Source organism: Hyaena hyaena, unplaced genomic scaffold (assembly GCF_003009895.1).
Source record: "Hyaena hyaena isolate Hyena2069 unplaced genomic scaffold, ASM300989v1 scaffold_1823, whole genome shotgun sequence".
NCBI lineage: Eukaryota > Metazoa > Chordata > Mammalia > Carnivora > Hyaenidae > Hyaena > Hyaena hyaena.
Genome location: NW_024082441.1, coordinates 104,025 through 122,232, shown reverse-complemented (window position 1 = coordinate 122,232; position 18,208 = coordinate 104,025). Strand labels below are relative to the sequence as shown.

The 18,208-nt window shown below is 36.7% G+C and overlaps 1 long non-coding RNA gene across 1 annotated transcript; it reads right to left on the bottom strand.

Annotated features, from left to right (window-relative positions):
- Window positions 1–2,020: 2,020 nt before the first annotated feature.
- Window positions 2,021–16,469, bottom strand: LOC120226711. Its single transcript, XR_005527087.1, has 3 exons — window positions 16,448–16,469; window positions 14,552–14,555; window positions 2,021–3,104 (listed from the first exon to the last, which is right to left on the bottom strand). It is a non-coding gene; the product is annotated as an uncharacterized LOC120226711 (long non-coding RNA).
- Window positions 16,470–18,208: the final 1,739 nt, after the last annotated feature.

The window sequence follows — 18,208 nt, the reverse complement described above, 5'->3', positions numbered from 1 at the left end:
TCATGATCTTGTGGTTTCTGAGCTGGAGCCCTGCATCAGGCCCTGTTCTGACAGCTCAGAGCCTGGACCCTACTTTAGATTCTATGTCTCCTTCCCTCTCTGCCCCTCCCCTGCTTGTGCCCTCTCTCTCCTCTCTCCCTCCCTCTCTCTCTCAAAACCAAATAAACTTTAAAAATTTTTAAAAAGCAGGTAATTCACTGGGTAAAAGAAAGGGTGGGAAAGCACAGAGCACAAAGATAAGCAGGACAGGATGAATGGGTAAGTCTTATTCACTGTACAACAGTGGAATTGAGATCCTAAGCTATTAATGCTCTTAATGAGGTAAATGTCAAAAAATCTCATATAACCTAGTCCTGAACTTCCTTGTGCTAATTGAGGTCCCGGTATACTACAGTTGTGTAGCTTTCCCAAAACTCCCATCCAAACCTTCCATGTGGAAGGTATTTCTCTGTTCTTTATTTCTGTATTTCACCTTCCAATAAATCCCCCTTACTTAACAGAAATTAAATAAGTCTCCACTGCTTGCAACCAAAGGAGAACAAAGCATGTCTGAAAGTAAGAAAGCCATTACTTGATGAGTTTTCAACCACGTTTAAAGTTACATTCTTTCTTCCTCCTCTCAATCTTTTCATATACAGCACTTAGTTTTGTATATCTAATTACCCTAATTATCATTCCATTCAAAAACAATTATGTGCTAAGGAGCTAACACCATCAAGTATAGGGCTGTAGAACTGCAAGGTGCTCAGTAAATCTTATTAGTTAATGATTAAACAAAGCCCAAAGGACAAAAAATTATTAAATCAATATTTCTTAATTATAAAGCATAAATCTACTAGAAACCCAGATCTCTACTTATTTCCCAGAAAGTACATGAAAAGGTGTCAGATAAAAAAACCAAAAGCAGAATTCATTCATACATTTACTAATCATGTTAATATTAGGGACTGTATGACACATTGAAAAGTCCCATCCACTGGGAACACAAAGGAAAAGCACACTCAATTATCTCACACTTTAATAGGAGATATGGACAAGAAAATATAACACATGGTTGACACATTGTATTTATTTTCCATTTTGTCTCATAAGAGCCTGAGGGATCTAATTAGATAGGAAACAGTGAGCTCCTTAAAAAATCAAAAACAAAACGATGTATGCATTCGTGAACACTCCATAAAGACAGTGTGAATTGTTGGGGTGCCTGGATGGTTCAGTCAGAGTCCTAGTTCAAGCCCCACATTGGGCTCCATGCTGGGTGTGAAGCCTGCTTTAAAAAATTAATTACAAAAATAAAAATTAAAGAAAAATCAAGCAACAGGGCATTTATTTATTTTTTAATATTCATTTATTTTTGAGAGACAGAGAAAGAGCATGAGCAGGGGAGAGGCAGAAAGAGAGATATATACACAGAATCCGGAGCAGGCTCTAGGCTAAGAGATGTCAGCACAGAGCCTGACGGCAGCACTCAAACCCACAAACCATGAGATCATGAGATCATGATCTGAGCCAAAGTGGGATGTTTAACATACTGAGCCACCCAGGTGCCCTGCATGACATTTACTTAAAAACAAAACAAAAACAAAACAAAATGCCAGTGAATTGCTTAATACTCAGACATTTCAATGGCTATATTCACAACTCCATAGTCAATAAGATAACAGGTCTTAGTAAGTCAGAGTAAGATAACACTACAGGAAGGGCTTCTGATACAACACAGCAACAATCAATGCCAAATATACCCATCAGGAAAGAAATCCTAAAAATGATGGGAGTTTTGGGGCACCTGGGTGGCTCAGTCAAGTAAGCGTCCGACTTCAGCTCAGGTCATGATCTCACCGTTCATGGGTTCAAGCCGCATGTCGGGCTCTGTGAGGACAGCTAGCTCAGAGCCTGGAGCCTGCTTCGGATTCTTTGTCTCCCTCTCTCTCTGACCCTCCCTTGCTTATGCTGCTTCTCTCGCTCTCTCTCTCAGAAATAAACAAAACATTAAAAAATTTTTGAAAAATAAAAGTTAAAATAATGGGAGTTTTAAAATTAACACACGAGCGTGCACACACACATATCAAAAAAACCCAGGGACCTAGAAGTGTCAATAGAAATCTATGCAATGGCTTTGAAAAATGGGTGACTTCAAAGAGAAAAGAATCCTGTATTTACCAAGCCACTGTTACCTAAAAATGCCCCCATTTTAACAACATTCCAAGATGATTTTAATGGCATGGTTAATGGAGTTGAGAAAATTCATGTGAGTGCAAGTTGATACTGACATTTTTCTCACTACTATACTCACTGTTCATACTTTTTGGGCAATCCTCTCTCCTCTCCCTTACTACCTCACCTCTCCAAAATCTGTCATTGGGCTGGACATTTAGCCTAACTTCTCCAGCACATTCTTAGAATATGTTGCCAAACTACTGTAAGTGATTTCCCTCTAATTTTCATTCTATGTGCAAGGTTTGCCTCAGGGAGATTCCTCATGCTTTGCATGCTTTATAGTCTAGAGTTTTGTCTTCTGGCTTCTTTGTCTTCATGGAATTGTTAGAAAATTTCCCGGGTTCTTGGCTTTGACTAGCCCACAACTTTAACTATTTTTAACTGTTTATATATTTAAAAACTCTCCAGGGCCTAATCAAGATGAATTTATCTGACCATGTACCTTCTTCAGCACTCTTAATTGCTATACATTTTCAGTTTTACTTGGGAGACTGAGTCAGGATGGTGTCAAGTTGCCTGGTGATCCCAGATGTAGTTTCGATGTGTTAAGTGGTGCAGGACAAGAATTGTAAATCTGAAACTCGAACGCTCATCTCTTAGCCCCAACACACAAAGTAAATTTCTAAGGAAACCTCCAGCAATAAATCATCATATGTCAACGACTAATCACAGTCATTGTAGTGCTAGAAAACTACAGCATCTCAGTAAGTCTTTTCAAAAACAGGTTGTGGATGGTGTGAGGGGACAGAGTACTGATGGATTCAGGACAAGCAGATGTGTCTGAAGGACCTTCTAAGAGCAGTGGCACATTAGCTGGATCAACCAAATCAATCAAATAAAAGGGATGCTTTAGGGGCTCCTGGGATGCTTTAGGGGCTCCTGGGTAGCTCAGTTGGTTAAGCGTCCAATTTTGGCCCAGGTCATGATCTTACGGTTCCTAAGTTTGAGCCCCGCCTCAGGCTCCATGCTGATAGCTGAGTGCCTTCAGCCTGCTTCAGAGTCTATGTCTTCCTCTCTCTGTCCCTGCCCCCCTTCAAATTAAATAAACACTAAAAATTTTTTAAAAAGGACTTTTTAGACAAAGCACCATTTAAAACTGCCTGGATATTGTTCAGCAAGGACCTCTCTACATGCGAAGATTAGTAAATCTATGTGATTCTGAATGGTCACTTGCAATTATATAAAAGGGGAAACACTCATGGAAGCAGGTGTAGCTATGTCACAATAATCAACCATGACTTTGTATGAGAATGCCTAATATAAGCTGCTCTGCATGGGTATGTGATCATTTGTAAAGCTTTGTGAAAATCACTAATGTGAACAGATTATGGAATGAACTTCTGCTAATCACTGAGGGAATACTAAATCAATTCAGAAGTTATGAAGACATTGTTTGGAGAATGTAAATTGTGATCATTTCATTGGAGGGCAATCTGGAAATAACTATAAATGTCAAAAATGCAAAATGTACTACTTTTGGACTGAGAAATTCCAATTCCTCTTTCAAGAATTTATTTTACAGATATATTCACATATGTCTACAAAACTAATGTTTATAGTAACAAAAGCCTGTAAAGAACATAAATGATGAGGGGCAGGATTCTAGTATTGTAATGTGGGTACAAGGGAATAAATATTCCAAGTATTCATTGGCAAGCAAGATACCTAGGATTCACCTTTAAGTGAAGAGAAGTATTCAATACATCATTTTTATATTATATATACATATCATATACATATGAATATAAATCTTCAGGTTTCCCTTTTAAAGAAGTAACATACATGTGCTCATAAAAACATCCCTGGAAAGATAAACAAATAACAATTACAGTGACTCTAGAGAAGGGGCTAGCAGAAGATGATAGAAAGTAAGTTTAGTTTTGACCAGATACCCTTTCATACTATTAAAATGCACACTCACAGACACATAACCTTTACGGAAAAATAATTAAAAAATACAAAGGGTTATAAAGGTAAACTGAAATGGAAAGTTCAGACATTATCCAGGGAAATTAAACAACATTAATAGCCAGTCCAAATCGATCAAGGTCCCAGACCCTACTTTTTCATCAGTACCAGAATTTTTTTAAATCATATGGATAATTGCCTTAACTCTTCATTTCAACAGTGTAGTCAATATAGTTAAATTCTTCAAACTATGAAATGGAATCTCTGCCAAGTTACAGGTTTGACATTTGCATTAGTTCTTCAGTGAGAGGCTTCTTATACTGTACAAGTTCTACAGTAACCTATTTTACAGTTCTACAGGACTGAAGGACAAAGAAATCCAGCCATATAACTTCTTTGAGTTGAATTAAAATGATATATTCACCATGCTCAATGCTGTAATGACTTCCTAGCCTTTGGTAATGACTTGAGAATTAAAAAAAGAAGAAGAAAAAGAAGAGAAAGAAAGATAGACAGACAGTGGAGGGAAGAGAAGAGGGGAGGAGAGGAAAAAAACATAACACAACACATGGGACAGTCATATCATTAAAATTCACAAAGTTGGTAAGCCTAGAGTTTGAAGTGACTCGAGATACTGAGAAAGCCTCTCAGAGTATGAGGAGTCTTCCAAACCAACAATATGACATTCTAAGATTTAAGATCTAGACAAGCATCCACAAGCTAGCCTTAGATGGTAATCTATGTTCATGACAGTCATACTCGTACTAAAACAAAAACAAAAACAAAAAACAAAAACTATTTACTACCCAGATGCTTCATGTATAAAGAGTATGAAAGCTAAACATACTTAAAAACTGGTCAAGTGTGAAATTCAGGTTTTGTCTATAATACTCTTCATCTTGAATCCACCTGAATTAACTTCATTTTACCAGTGTTACATTTTCCTGTATCATTCCATTCACGACTTCCACTTCCAACGTCCTCCTTCATTGAGTTTAGTCTAAGGTTTTCTTGACCAACCAAACTTGATCATTTACATATAAAAACAAATCAAGTTATGAATGAACCTCTTCCTTGCCTACTATCTGGAACTTTGTTCTCTATTTGTAGGACTAGCATCTTTTCAATTTTCAGTTTCAAAATTAACATTCACTAAGAAACTGTTTTTCACCACTCAATCTAAGGTAGATCCTTCCTACAGTATTCTCCATCATAGCACCCTCACCTCATCGAGAACGTCTATTTCAGTTTTTAATTGTTTTTAAGTTTTAATTAACTTTTTTTATAGTCTCCTCTACTAGAGTCTAAGCTCCATGAAGTCAGGGTCCATTTCTGGCAGTTTTCTTGTCTACCTTCAGGACCTAATATTGCCCTTGCACTTAGAAGTACTCATTATGATAGGTTCCATGGATGAAGAAAGTAAATTCTAGAAGAATAGTTCACTCACATTTTTCTAAATTATCCCACTCTGACAAGAAGACCAACGTTGCATCTGAAAACCTGTAATGGCAAAAATTTGCAAGGAGCAACAAATTCTATTTTGAACTTTCTGTGATCCCATTCAGTCTATATGGCATTTATGAAATGGCCCAATACATGGGAAAATATTGCCAACGTAGGAGATGGAAGAATTTGGTGCCACCTATTGCGCTTCATTCTGCAAAAATATGATGGCAACTCCAAGGAAAAGGACATCCAGGTAAAATCCTTTGAAAAACAATAGGAGAACCTTCTTGAAACAGAGAATAAGGAATCACCTTGTGGTAGTCAGGGTTTTCCAGAAAAACAGACTAATAGTGTGTGTGTGGCGGGGGGGGGGGGTTATTTTAAGAAAATGGCTCAGCAGTCTGCTGCAAGAACTCTCCCTCTTCCTTGGTGGAGGTCAGTGTTACTTAGGGCCTTCAACTGAAAACATGAAATCTATCTACATTATGGATCTGCTTTATTCAAAGTCTCCTAATTCAAATGTTACTATCACCTAAAAAAAAACCTCAGCATCACCCAGATATGTTTGACCAAATATATGGACTGTGGTCAATCTAAGCAAGTTGACACAGAAGATTAGCCATTATACTTTCTTAAAAAGACTGTATTGTCATTTACATTTACTCAATTTATTTTCTCTGGCAAAACAAAAGACATACAACTGAAAACTTTTTATAAATGTCATCACAAGATATGAAGGCATGTATTTTTAAAATGAAACATCATTTTCTGAGTGACTAATAAGCATGCAATTTAACCCATACATAAATCCACAGAGTTTTATTGCCAGTAGTCAAATCATTTTTCCCTTTGTTTAAATTTGTGGCCAGAATAACAAAATCTGTCAAACTCAGTATTTTATAGAGGCTTAGCAATACGTAAAAGCCTATCTGTATAAAAAATATGTTTTTTTGTTTTTTTAACTTTTTTTTAAATTTTTTTTTAATTTATTTCTAGGAGAGAGAGAGAGAGACAGCGTGAGCAGGGGAGGGTCAGAGAGAGAGGGAGTCACAGACTGAAACAGGCTCCAGGCTCCAAGCTGGCAGTCAGCACAGAGCCCGGCGCGGGGCTCGAACTCACGAACCGCGAGGTCATGACCCAAGCGAAAGTCGGATGCTTAACCGACTAAGCCACCCAGGCGCCTCTAAAAAATATGTTTATACAATGAACTCTGAGTATTCAAACAACTTCAGAATAATTAATATGACATATCATTTACCTACAAAAATTACCAATTTACTATCCTACAAAAATTCTATTTACTGGTGTGCCTGGGTGGCTCAGTTGGTTAAGCGTCTGACTTCAGCTCAGGTCACAATCTCACAGTCAGTGAGGTACAGCCCCATGTCGGGCTCTGTGCTGACAGCTCAGAGCTTGGAGCCTACTTCAGATTCTGTGTCTCCCTCTCTCTCTGCCCTTCTCCGGGTTACACTCTGTCGCTCTCTCAGTCTCTGTCTCAAAAATAAACATTAAAAAAAGTTCTGTTTACCTGCATATGCCAATGTCTGTTTGAAAACCTTCCTACTTTCATAAGGTTCTCAACATTTGAAATACCTTCTTAAAGCCCTATAATTTATGAAAACTTACTATCCCTCCAATAATATATAGTTCTGAAAGTGTGTCATACTGATGTCTTTTAGCCATACACTGATCATTAAACATAAACATTTCTTCCTCAGAGACTATTAAAAACTGGTCTAAAACTTTAGGTCATAGACAGGCATATTGGAGATCTGACATCAGTACTGACATTTGCTAGTTGCATGACTTGAATCAAGTTATTTAATCTGTTAGTTTTCTCATCTAGGACCCAGAGGTCATCACAATACCTCACTCACAGGATGATCCTAAGTTTAAATGATAATAAAAGAATTTAGCAACCTGCCTGGTACATTGCTAAGTATTCGATTAATGTTACTTATTATGATTAAAATTTACTTAGACAACCCACATACATATATATATATTTTTAAAAGTGTCTCCAATGACTGGGGGTACTTCTTCCTAAAAAGAAGTGTCTGTTACAATCAGGAAAAAAAGACATTTGAAAACCCACCTGGAAAATGAGGCATAATATATATAAATTGAGTAACACCACCCAACAGATGTGAAACATTAAAAAAAAATACTGGGTGATATGAAATGCACATTCGGACAAAATTCCCTAAAGCATATTCCAAAGAATAGTTTATTCTGTCTTTGGACTTAAATCTTTCTGCATTTAATGAAAATCATCTGAGAAGCTTTTAAAAAATTCCATTACCCAGAACCCATCTTTATTCTAGACCAGATAATTTTAATGAGCTGCCAGTGCTGATAGCCACAACCATTAGATGGTTAGGAGGCAGGGATTGTTGCCAGAGACTGAAAGTTTGCCAAAATTCTTTCTTTAAGACCTTATCCCCCATGTAATAGAAAATGAAAGTTGCGCGCCTCTAGGAGGTGTTTGGCCATGAAGGCAGAGCTCTCATGAATAGGATTAGTGCCTTTATTTCAAAAAGACCCCAGGGGCACCTGGGTGGCTCAACAGGTTAAGCATTTGGCTCACGTCAGGATCTCAGGGCTGGTGAACTTAAGCCCCGCATTAGGCTCTGTGCTGACAGCTGGGAGCTTGAAGCCTGCTTCAGATTCTGTCTCCCTCTCTCTGACCCTCCAGTGCTTGCGCTGTATCTCTCTCTCTCCCCCCCCCCCTCAAAATATAAACATTTTTTAAAAACCTGTAAAAAAAAAAAAAAAAAAAAAGACCCCAGAGGTTACAGTGCTGGTTGCTCATGTTGTTTACATGACACTTAATCTATGGTACTCTGATAAAATAACACAAACAGCCTACAGCATTACTCAAATACATTTTAGAAACATGTATTTCACAAAGCACATATTCTGAAATGTTAAAAAAAAAAAAACCTGTTTAAAAATCCAGAATTTCCTAACATCATTCTACTAAAAAAAAAAAAAAAAAAAAAAAACTACTTAAAAATCCAGAATTTCCTAAGCTCATTCTCCTAAGGAAAAAAAAAATAAATTCCCAAGAAAAAAATTTAAAGGGAATCTATTTATATCTTGAAGAATTAGTGTTCTTCAGAATATGCTCTAGTTCCCAAAACTGGCTGAACATCAAATCACATGGGGAGTATATTCAAAATATAGCTTCCTAAAACTCCTCTTTGAGACTCTGATTCAATACCTCTGGAACGGGGCTGTGAATCTTTATTTTCTTCCAAAATGCCAAGGTTTTTCTCACTATCATATTTTGTAGCACTTAACTCAGAGAGTTTTTTTTCAATCCCACAAACATGGCCCCCTCTTCTATGTTCAAGTTAAGGACATGAAATGGTCTTTATACCTGATAGTAGGTCTCCTACAATGCCTTGTTTCTAACAGAAAGTGAGTAAGAATTTAGTGGACAATTACTATAAATGAAAGAGGATTAGACTATCACTGGGCCTGAAGTGCAACTCAATTAACAATGCCAGATCTGAGTTACATCACAAACTTTTATGCTCAGGCTACTATAAGGGACTCTGGAGAAAGATTAGGTCTAATGGCATTAATACTAAGACTCCTATGTCCAGTGGTAACAAGTTTGCAGGCTAAGCCCAAAAAGCTAAGCTTTAGCTCCTTTCTATATAACAGAGCCTCCAGAAAGACGTCTGTAAAAAAGACATTAAGTATTAGCTTTGCCAAGGTGGGAACTTTCAGCTACTGATGTTATGGATTATGATGTTAGGCAAATTACTCAAAGACACAGGTTTATGAAGAAGCACATGGCATCTGTAGTTACATGAAATGTTGGAACTCCTTTTGGATAATGTCACTGACCTGAAACCTGAAAAAAAGCAGAGAGATTTGCATGTCAAATTTCCAGCCTTCTTTCCCTATTCTACAGAACCCTGGGATGAGAATACTTAATTGTGAACTATGGGAAATGTCATATGCTATTCAAGGGAATGACTTATCCAATTCCTAGAGAGACCTCACACTAATAAGTGATGCATCCTGAAAAGGTAACCTTTGTCTGTGGTGTACAAGTTCCCAACAGAAAGATAAGGGGATAATGTTATAAGGCAGGTGATAAATAAGAAGTATCTCCAAACATGGGCACATACCAGAACTTCTTTACATTTCTTTGGTAGCAAGCAAGAATAACCAACTCTGAGAGCCTAAGGAAAAAGGGACCCTATAGAAAGCATCTGTGCAGGGGTGCCTGGGTGGCTCAGTCAGTTAAGCGTCTCGCTTCGGCTCAGGTCATGGTCTCACAGTTCGTGGGTTGGAGCCCCGTGTCAGGCTCTGTGCTGACAGCTAGCTCAGAGTCTGGAGCCTGTCTTCGGATTCTGTATTTCTCTCCCTCCTTCTCTGACCCTCCCCTGCTCATACTGTCTCTCTCTGACTCTCAAAAATAAATAAAACCGGTTTTTAAAAAGCATCTATGCAGATCAGGGACAGAAGAAACAGTGAATCAAGCAGCCCCAAATTCCCCGGAGCAGGTACCACTGGACAGTTACTCCACATCAATAACAAAGTTAACAAAGTTTAATATATATTATATATATATTATATATATATATAAACCCTCCTGTTTCTTCAATCTACATTACTGAGCTCAAGATTCCACATGAGGAGAGAGATTCTAACAATCTGAACATTCAGAAGTGCCTCTACACTGAGGCAGAGGAAGGCCCTGGCTGAGAAAGTCCCCAGAAAAACTTCCTCACCCACTTCCTAAATAGAGGTAGATTTGGGATTTATAAACCAACAGTTGAAGTAGTTTTACTGTTGAGAAGGTGAACTTGTTCCTGTGAATTAAAAGAAAAAAAATGTCCACTACAGTATGAATGGTTATCACTTGTAATGTTATCAAACAGTGTTAATTTCCCTTCAACAATATCTTAGGACAGCAAATGCTATTAGCAAAGGAATGCACCTCAGTCACAGGAAGGAGAAAATGAAATGAAGCCAGAAAATATGATGGATAGTAGATGGGCACTGGACACCCTGCCATGTAAGCCTCTGATATTTCAAATAAAACATATTTAAATTTAAAAAATGAATATCATATACGTAATTGAAATTGTCGATTTGGTAACCTACAGCCATGAGACAATTCTTTTCATACGTAAATATAAAATCACTTAATTACCTTATGAGACGCATTTTTTTCATTATATCCATAAGAACCTTTGTTGTTTGCTCGTTTTCTGAGTTTTCTAATTTAAGTCCCAAATCACTTATTAATCCCTATGCATACTGAATTTAAATATGAAATACATTAAACAAGTATAAATATTTCATACAAATAAAATGAAAATGCAGTTTTGTACTCAGTTTACTGTTATCCTACATAATTAACATGAACCAGAAAAGGAAATAAGAACTAATCATAGGTCAGGGATACATCTAAAAGCCTAGACAATTTATGGACACCATTCTACATACTACCCCAAATACTTTACTTGTATCTCACACAAAATTCAGATAGATTTTCAAATTTAGTTAAGAATATGATATAAATCAATGCTTATCAATCTTTAATGTGAATACAAATCACTGGACAAAATGAAGACCGTGAATGTAGGTCTGAATGTCGGCCAAAGTTCTGTATTTTTCACACAAGTTCCCAGGAAATGCCATCTATGGACTACAATGGCATCAAGGTCTTGGGCAAACTTCCTCTATGAATGATATTCTGTTCTAAATTATAGACTGTATACATATACCCTGCTAGAATGGATGTTCTTAGTCAATGAGACGTAAAGTACATAACATCAAAGATCAATAAAAAACTGAAATAATTGATGGAGAATTCACTACATTATTTTCAGACGTAAGAGAAGCAGTCCCTATACCCTGCTTAATTTACTCAGCCAGGTAATTTTATTAATTGTGGTAATAGTAATTTAGTAATAGTGTAATCCATCAGTGTAAATATGTTTCTATAGTCCTAACACCTAAAAGCCAAAGGCGGCAGAAATGGCAGGATTTCTCCCACTCTTTCCATTAAAATTGCATCCTTTAGGACTTTCACAAATACTTGGTCTGATCCTCTGAAGTATCAGAGATATGGTACACAATGCATTCAAGGAATAATCTAATGATAGAGAACACCAGGGCATTAATGATTAGACCTGCAGTCAGGCTAATTTCCACAACAAAGCCATAACGTAGATTCTATAAGGTTTAAGTAATGGATGGAAATCTGTCAGTGAATTAAGATTCTGATGTCAATCAGCTTAGTAGATAGTAGGGGGAAAATGGAAATCACAATGGAAATCAGTAAATAAGTTCTTATATATGTCTTAGAAATACAGAAAGAAACATAAAAGTAATTAAGATATCTAAGTAATAAGATTAAAAGATAAATTATAAACCAAACAGTATAAAAGTATTATTTGAATTCCATAAACTACATAGTAAACATATAAATAAGGAAGAAGTAGACATTTAAATCAAACTTTCTATCAATGTTTCATTCTTCAAATACAAATGGGAAGTAAAATAACATTAACTTGTTTCTCTTCAATATATAAAACTCCTTAGTTGTAGGCATATTAATAATACACTAGTCATTATGTTACATTTGCTAAGTTTTGAAATGCAAAGGACTCATCAAGAGGCTGCTGCTCTCCACAAGAAACTGAAATTCATTTCTCAGTAATATCACTATTACAAATTTTTAAGAATGTGTAAATCTTTTGAAAATTTTCAAGCATATTTGACTGAAAGCAACTTGAAACATTTTTATATTTATACTCGGTCACATGTCAGCATATCCTTTTGCAACCTGGCAAGATGGGCTATTGCCGAAATAAAAAGAATACATATGAGAACCTATTTGGTAATTCATTCTTTTTAATAAACAAGATTCTTAGGGCACGTGGGTAGCTCAGTCAGTTAAGCATCCAACTTCGGCTCAGGTCACAATCTCGCGGTTCATGGGTTCAAGCCCCGCATCCGGCTCTGTGCTGACAGCTAGCCCAGAGCTTGGAGCCTATTTCTGATTCTGTATCTCCCTCTCTCTCTGACTCTCCCCTGCTCAAGCTGTGTCTCTCCCTCTTTCTCAGAAAAGTAAAACATTCTGAAAAATAAACAAACAAGATTCTTGACCACGGCCAAAACCATTTTTCCAAAGTGAAATCTCAAACAGTGCTAATCGTATCTCAGTTCTGATACAGTGGATCCCTATAATAGTCAACCGTAAAACAACACCCTAATGGAAATGTTGCCTTCCTCTTTTACACAGCCAAGAGAGACCTACCCATGGATAAAGACACAGAAAACAATATACATCACTTTATTAAGCATTTTAAAATGGCATTTCAAGTGCATAAATTATAACTTTCACATGCTTCATCAACATAGGTGTATTTATCGAACAAAGGCATGAAAACAACAGGATCATAATAATAAACTCAGCATTTGAAGGCATGGTCTAATTATGTGCCTGGTGCTGGGCTATGTGTATATATGAATAACTCATTTTAGTCTTCACAACTCTGCAACAATATCGCCCTTATACAGATGGGAAAATAAAGCTAGGAGAGGGTATATAACTTAGGCTAATATTACAAATATAACCGTGGTAGAGCCACAATTTGAATCATCAAAGCATTCTGAATCACCAAGTCTACTTATAGCCTCTCTTTTACATCACATAAAACAGCAGAGACTGAATATTAAACTAAAACGTGGAATTCCTCACTTGGGATGGATATTCTATTATGCTCCATATCTTACAAGTTAACCTTTATAGGGCTCTTGGCTGGCTCATTCAGTAGAGCATGCAACTTTTGACCTTGGGGTGAGTTCAAGCTTCACTGTGGGGTATAGGGATCACTAAAAAATAAAATCTTTTTTAAAAAGAGCTAATCTTAATATAATGATTTAAGAAGCTACATTAAAGAAAACTACTGGGGCACCTGGGTGGCTCAGTCAGTTAAGTGCCCAGCTTCCACTCAGGTCATGATCTCCCGGTACGTGGGTTAGTGCCTCGCATCAGGCTCTGTGCTGACAGCTCAGAGCCTGGGGCCTACTTCAGATTCTGTCTCTGTCTCTCTTTGCCCTTCCGCAGCTTACGCTCTGTCTCTGTCTCTAAAATAAATAAGCGTTAAGAAAAAAATCTTAAAAGAAGAAAACTACTAAACCTTATAAAAGCTTATTAATTCAGAAGAACAGAAGACTGGTGCTCTGAGTAACAGTAACATTTAAAAAACAGTGTTTATTTCAATTATAGGACAGAATACAAATGACAATATGCTGGCAAACTGCTATTAATAAAAGAAATGAGCAGAATTATTGGAACTATGAATTCATGATAATCTATGGTATATTCTGCATATACAGACATTACCACCACCTTAATCATATCTAGAATTGTTGCAGTGTCTCAAATTCTGACTGTTTGGTTCAAAAATAATGGAGGGGAAATACTAGTAATTTTAAGTAAGAATCTACTAAATGGTGAGTGAAACCTGGAAAAGTGCTAAAGAAAATAAAAGGCAATGTCTTTGCATAGTAAACACAATGAGTACAGACTGTTGAACAAAGTTTATTGTACTGCAGGTAAGACAGTCAGCATTCCACGCCTGTAACACAGGAATCTTCACAAATGTGATTCTGGTGCAAAGCATATCACCAACACATGTGACAATATTATCAAAGCAGGTAATTTTCTATTTCTACTATACTGTATTCACACTTTACCTCTCAGTTCCTCAGTCAGGACCTAGGAAAAGGTGAAACCAAGGATGGAGAAAATGTAAAACATCCATATCATTCTCTCACTCAAAAAAAAAAAAAGAAAGAAAGAAAGAAAAGAAATGGTCTGTTCAATGGATGTGGGAAGGGAAAGTGGGCAGTGAGGAGAAAAAAAGAAAAGGTCCTTCAGAATCTCATTCAGAATCTATTCAAATTATTACATATAGTTTGAATGGCTTGTATATCTCACCTTTCTAGTTCACAAACACTAAGAAACAGCAAACAAATGGCTAGTTCACCAAAGCAAGGAATTAAATATGACCCTCTGAAAGGCATCAGAAAGCAGAGTTCACTCAGGGTAGGTACCCATATATCTGCTGCATTTGATGGGATCCTGTTGACACACTCCAATATAACGTTTATTTCACCAAAATATAAAGCATCTATGTATACTGTGTTCTGTCTAAATTGCAAAGATTATAGTATAAGGCTAATTCACTTAGTGCTCAGAACATGCCATGAACATTGTACTAGTCTTTAATTATTTAAAGTTCACAGAATCTCTATAAGGTAGGCACATTCAACCTCATAGATTTCAAAAACTGCCTTGGGAAGGGTTAAGAAGATGTTCAAGATCACATAGCTACCAAGTGGCAGAACAAATCTAGGTCTGTCTGAATCAAAGATCCATACTCTAGTATAAACTACCATCCTATGTTCATTGTGGTGATCCTCTGTCATCAAAAAGTAAATCATCTTTAGCCACCTGTTTAAAGGGTAAAGTAATATTTTTACATAGATTCCCACTAAAAAATCTATTGTTAAAGACAAGCTTCTATTTATAATTAGTCCTAAAAATCGTAGATAACCATCTTTGTATTACAATTTTTACTAGGAATTAGAAATGTGACGTGAGTAAACATTTTCTTTTTAAGAATGTCATTCACCTAATTAAATACAGTAAAAACAGTCTTTGGACTTGTAATTAATTTGCTAATCTGTGCAAAGCCTAGAATCAATAGCTAGCTAACAGCTAATCAAATGAGTCAGTGAAGGCAAAAAAGATTCATATTTATATTTGATAATTGAAGATAATATAGATGATAATACAAATTTGTACAACTCAAAATGATGGCAATGTGCCTAGAATCATGCCTCATAATACATATTTGGGGATTTGAGTCATGTCATTTTTTGTTTACTTTTTCTCTCCAAACTGGACCTATCTCAGCATAAGCACAATTCTAATACCTGTCCTCAATGGAAATTTCCATGACAAGTCTAAAAGGCATAGGCAATATGAATTATCAAGGTTTCTATTAGGACAATTGTGCAAGGTACAAATTTTGACACACAAAACTTCCACTCAAAGGTGAGGAGGATATTTTACTACGGTATCAATAAATGAGACTTCTATATGCATTTTTTAAAACCTCAAGATCATTATGGAATCAGCATGGTTTCTGCTGTCCTAACCCTCATTTTCTCATGAACCAAACTCCCTTCCCAGATATTCACCACATTTATTTAGTTAATAGTGATAAATACATATTTTAAGTGCTATGAGCTGAAATTGACCCTGTCCAAATGTGGAAAATATTTTCTCTTTCCAAACCATGAAAACTGCTGACTCTGGCTTTAAATAAGCTAGAAAAAGCAAAACCTTGTCTAAAAAAGAAATAAACTCACAGACAATTCTTGCTTTCTCAATATTTCCTAATTATTTTCATGGACTTGTTTGCTTTAGTTATCATAAACTCCTGGTAATATCATTAATGCTCCATGAACATGTATTTTCTGAGCCTAATTTTATTTTCGGTATCTAACATATTTTAGGCATGAGATATCAAAATATGAATCAATTAAAATCTGTTTATTGGAAGCTTACTAGGATTTAGGCACTGAGCTAAAAGTACTTTGCAAGTAGTATTCCACATAATCTTCATAAAACTCCTGTGCCTTAAGGTACTATCCAATTTTTAAGATGTGTCCATCAATAAACTGATTTTAACTTATTATGTCCTTTATCTGAACATTACAAAATGCATATCATCCCATTACACAGCTGATGAAACTGAAACCTAGAAAAGGTAGATAACTTGCTATGACACACAATTACACAGACAGTACAAAATGGATTTAGGACTGGGGCTCCTGGGTGGCTCAGTGAGTCAGGCATCTGACCCTTGATTTCAGCTCAAGTCCTGACCTAACAGTTCTGAGTTTGAGCCCCACCTCGGGCTCTTGCACTGCCAGCTAAGGAGACTGCTTGGGCTTCTCTTTCTCCCTGTCTTTCTGCCTATCCCCTGCTCGCTCACTCTCACTCTCTCTTTCTCTCTCCTGCTATCTCTCTCTAAAATAAATAAACATTTTTCACAAAATGGATTTAGGACTGGTAAGAAATATGACTCCAAAGTTCTAGCCCTTATTCAATGTCTCAAGGAACTCTCATGGTACTGAGTGACATGGAAAATAACATTACAATGTAATAGGTAGGACAATGAATTTGTACCAATTTCCCTGGAACTTGACTGGTTTTAACACTGAATTTTCATCATCCTAGGACCCTTCAGTCTTGGGAAAACCAGGAGGAGTGCTTACTTCCATGTTAGGTGTCTTATCAATGGCACAGAAAAAAAAAAAATACAATAGGTCTCTGTAGAGAAAAGGGAATCATTTTTTGTGCCTTAATAGTATTGAAAGAGGCTAAACAGAATGACAATTGAGTTGATCATTTTGCAAACTGTAATAAAATCTGTGGAGAAAGATGGCAAGAGTAGATTAGACAAAGGCACTGTAAACAAAAGCATGTAAAAAAAAGTCACTTGGCAGGCTGTAGGGCAAGCACCTAGACTGCAGACCTGAAAAAGGGAAACAGGGAAGTGCAAATGGAAAGGAAAACATCATCTAGGAGGGAACAGAGTAAATCTTATAAAAGGAAATTAAGCATAAGGATGTGGTTTTAACTTCCACTTCCCTTCACAGCTCTACAGAGATAGACTTTAAAGAAATGAGAGCTTTCACTTTATGATTTAGCAATGAATACATGTGCCTTGGTAGGGGGATGCCAAGTGACTTATTACAAGCAGCAAAAGATCTCACTTTTCTATGGTCATTCTCACTGTGCTCCATGCCCTCTCTGGCAACAATTACTGTGGATGGGGAGAACTAATGCTCTTAAGTGGAAGGGCATGTTTCAATCCTTAAGTAGGATGGCTCAGTCAGTTAAGCATCCAACCTTGGCTCAGCTCATGATCTCATGGCTCATGAGATCAAACCCTGCGTTGGACTCTGAACTGTCAGATTCTATCTCTCCACCCCTCTCTGCCTCTCTCTCTCAAAACAAATAAACTTTTTAAAAAATGAAGAAAAGGAAAAGATACTTATCAGGCAAATAACACTTGCGCGCGCGCATGCGCGCACACACACACACACACACACACTCCTTTCTCCATACCTAGAGAGAGAGAAATAAAGAATTGGCCAGTAATCTCACATTTATTTATTATAAATGTGTTACTTACCATTTATTGAAAATCTGCTAGTTATTCACCATATCTCTTTCTGGGAATTCAGTGTGACTCCATTTCTTAGCTTCCCTTACAGAAAGGAATGGTTGAGTAAAAAAGTTCTGCTCAATGAAGTGTAGGCAAAAGCCATGATAACCATTCTCAGTATCGGCGTATAAAAACATCCTGTGGAACTTGTCAGGACATTTCTCTCCTCACTCCTTCCCTGAACAAGGAGAACCTCAGGGGACTTAGGAGGACAAATACAGGAGAAGAAAAGAAACTTGATTCCCTGAATGATCCCATGGAAAGCCATTCTATTGGGAACTTGGTGGGAGTACTGAACTACACCACATGAGCAAGAAGTAGAAAGTATTTTAAGTCACTGAAAATTTATG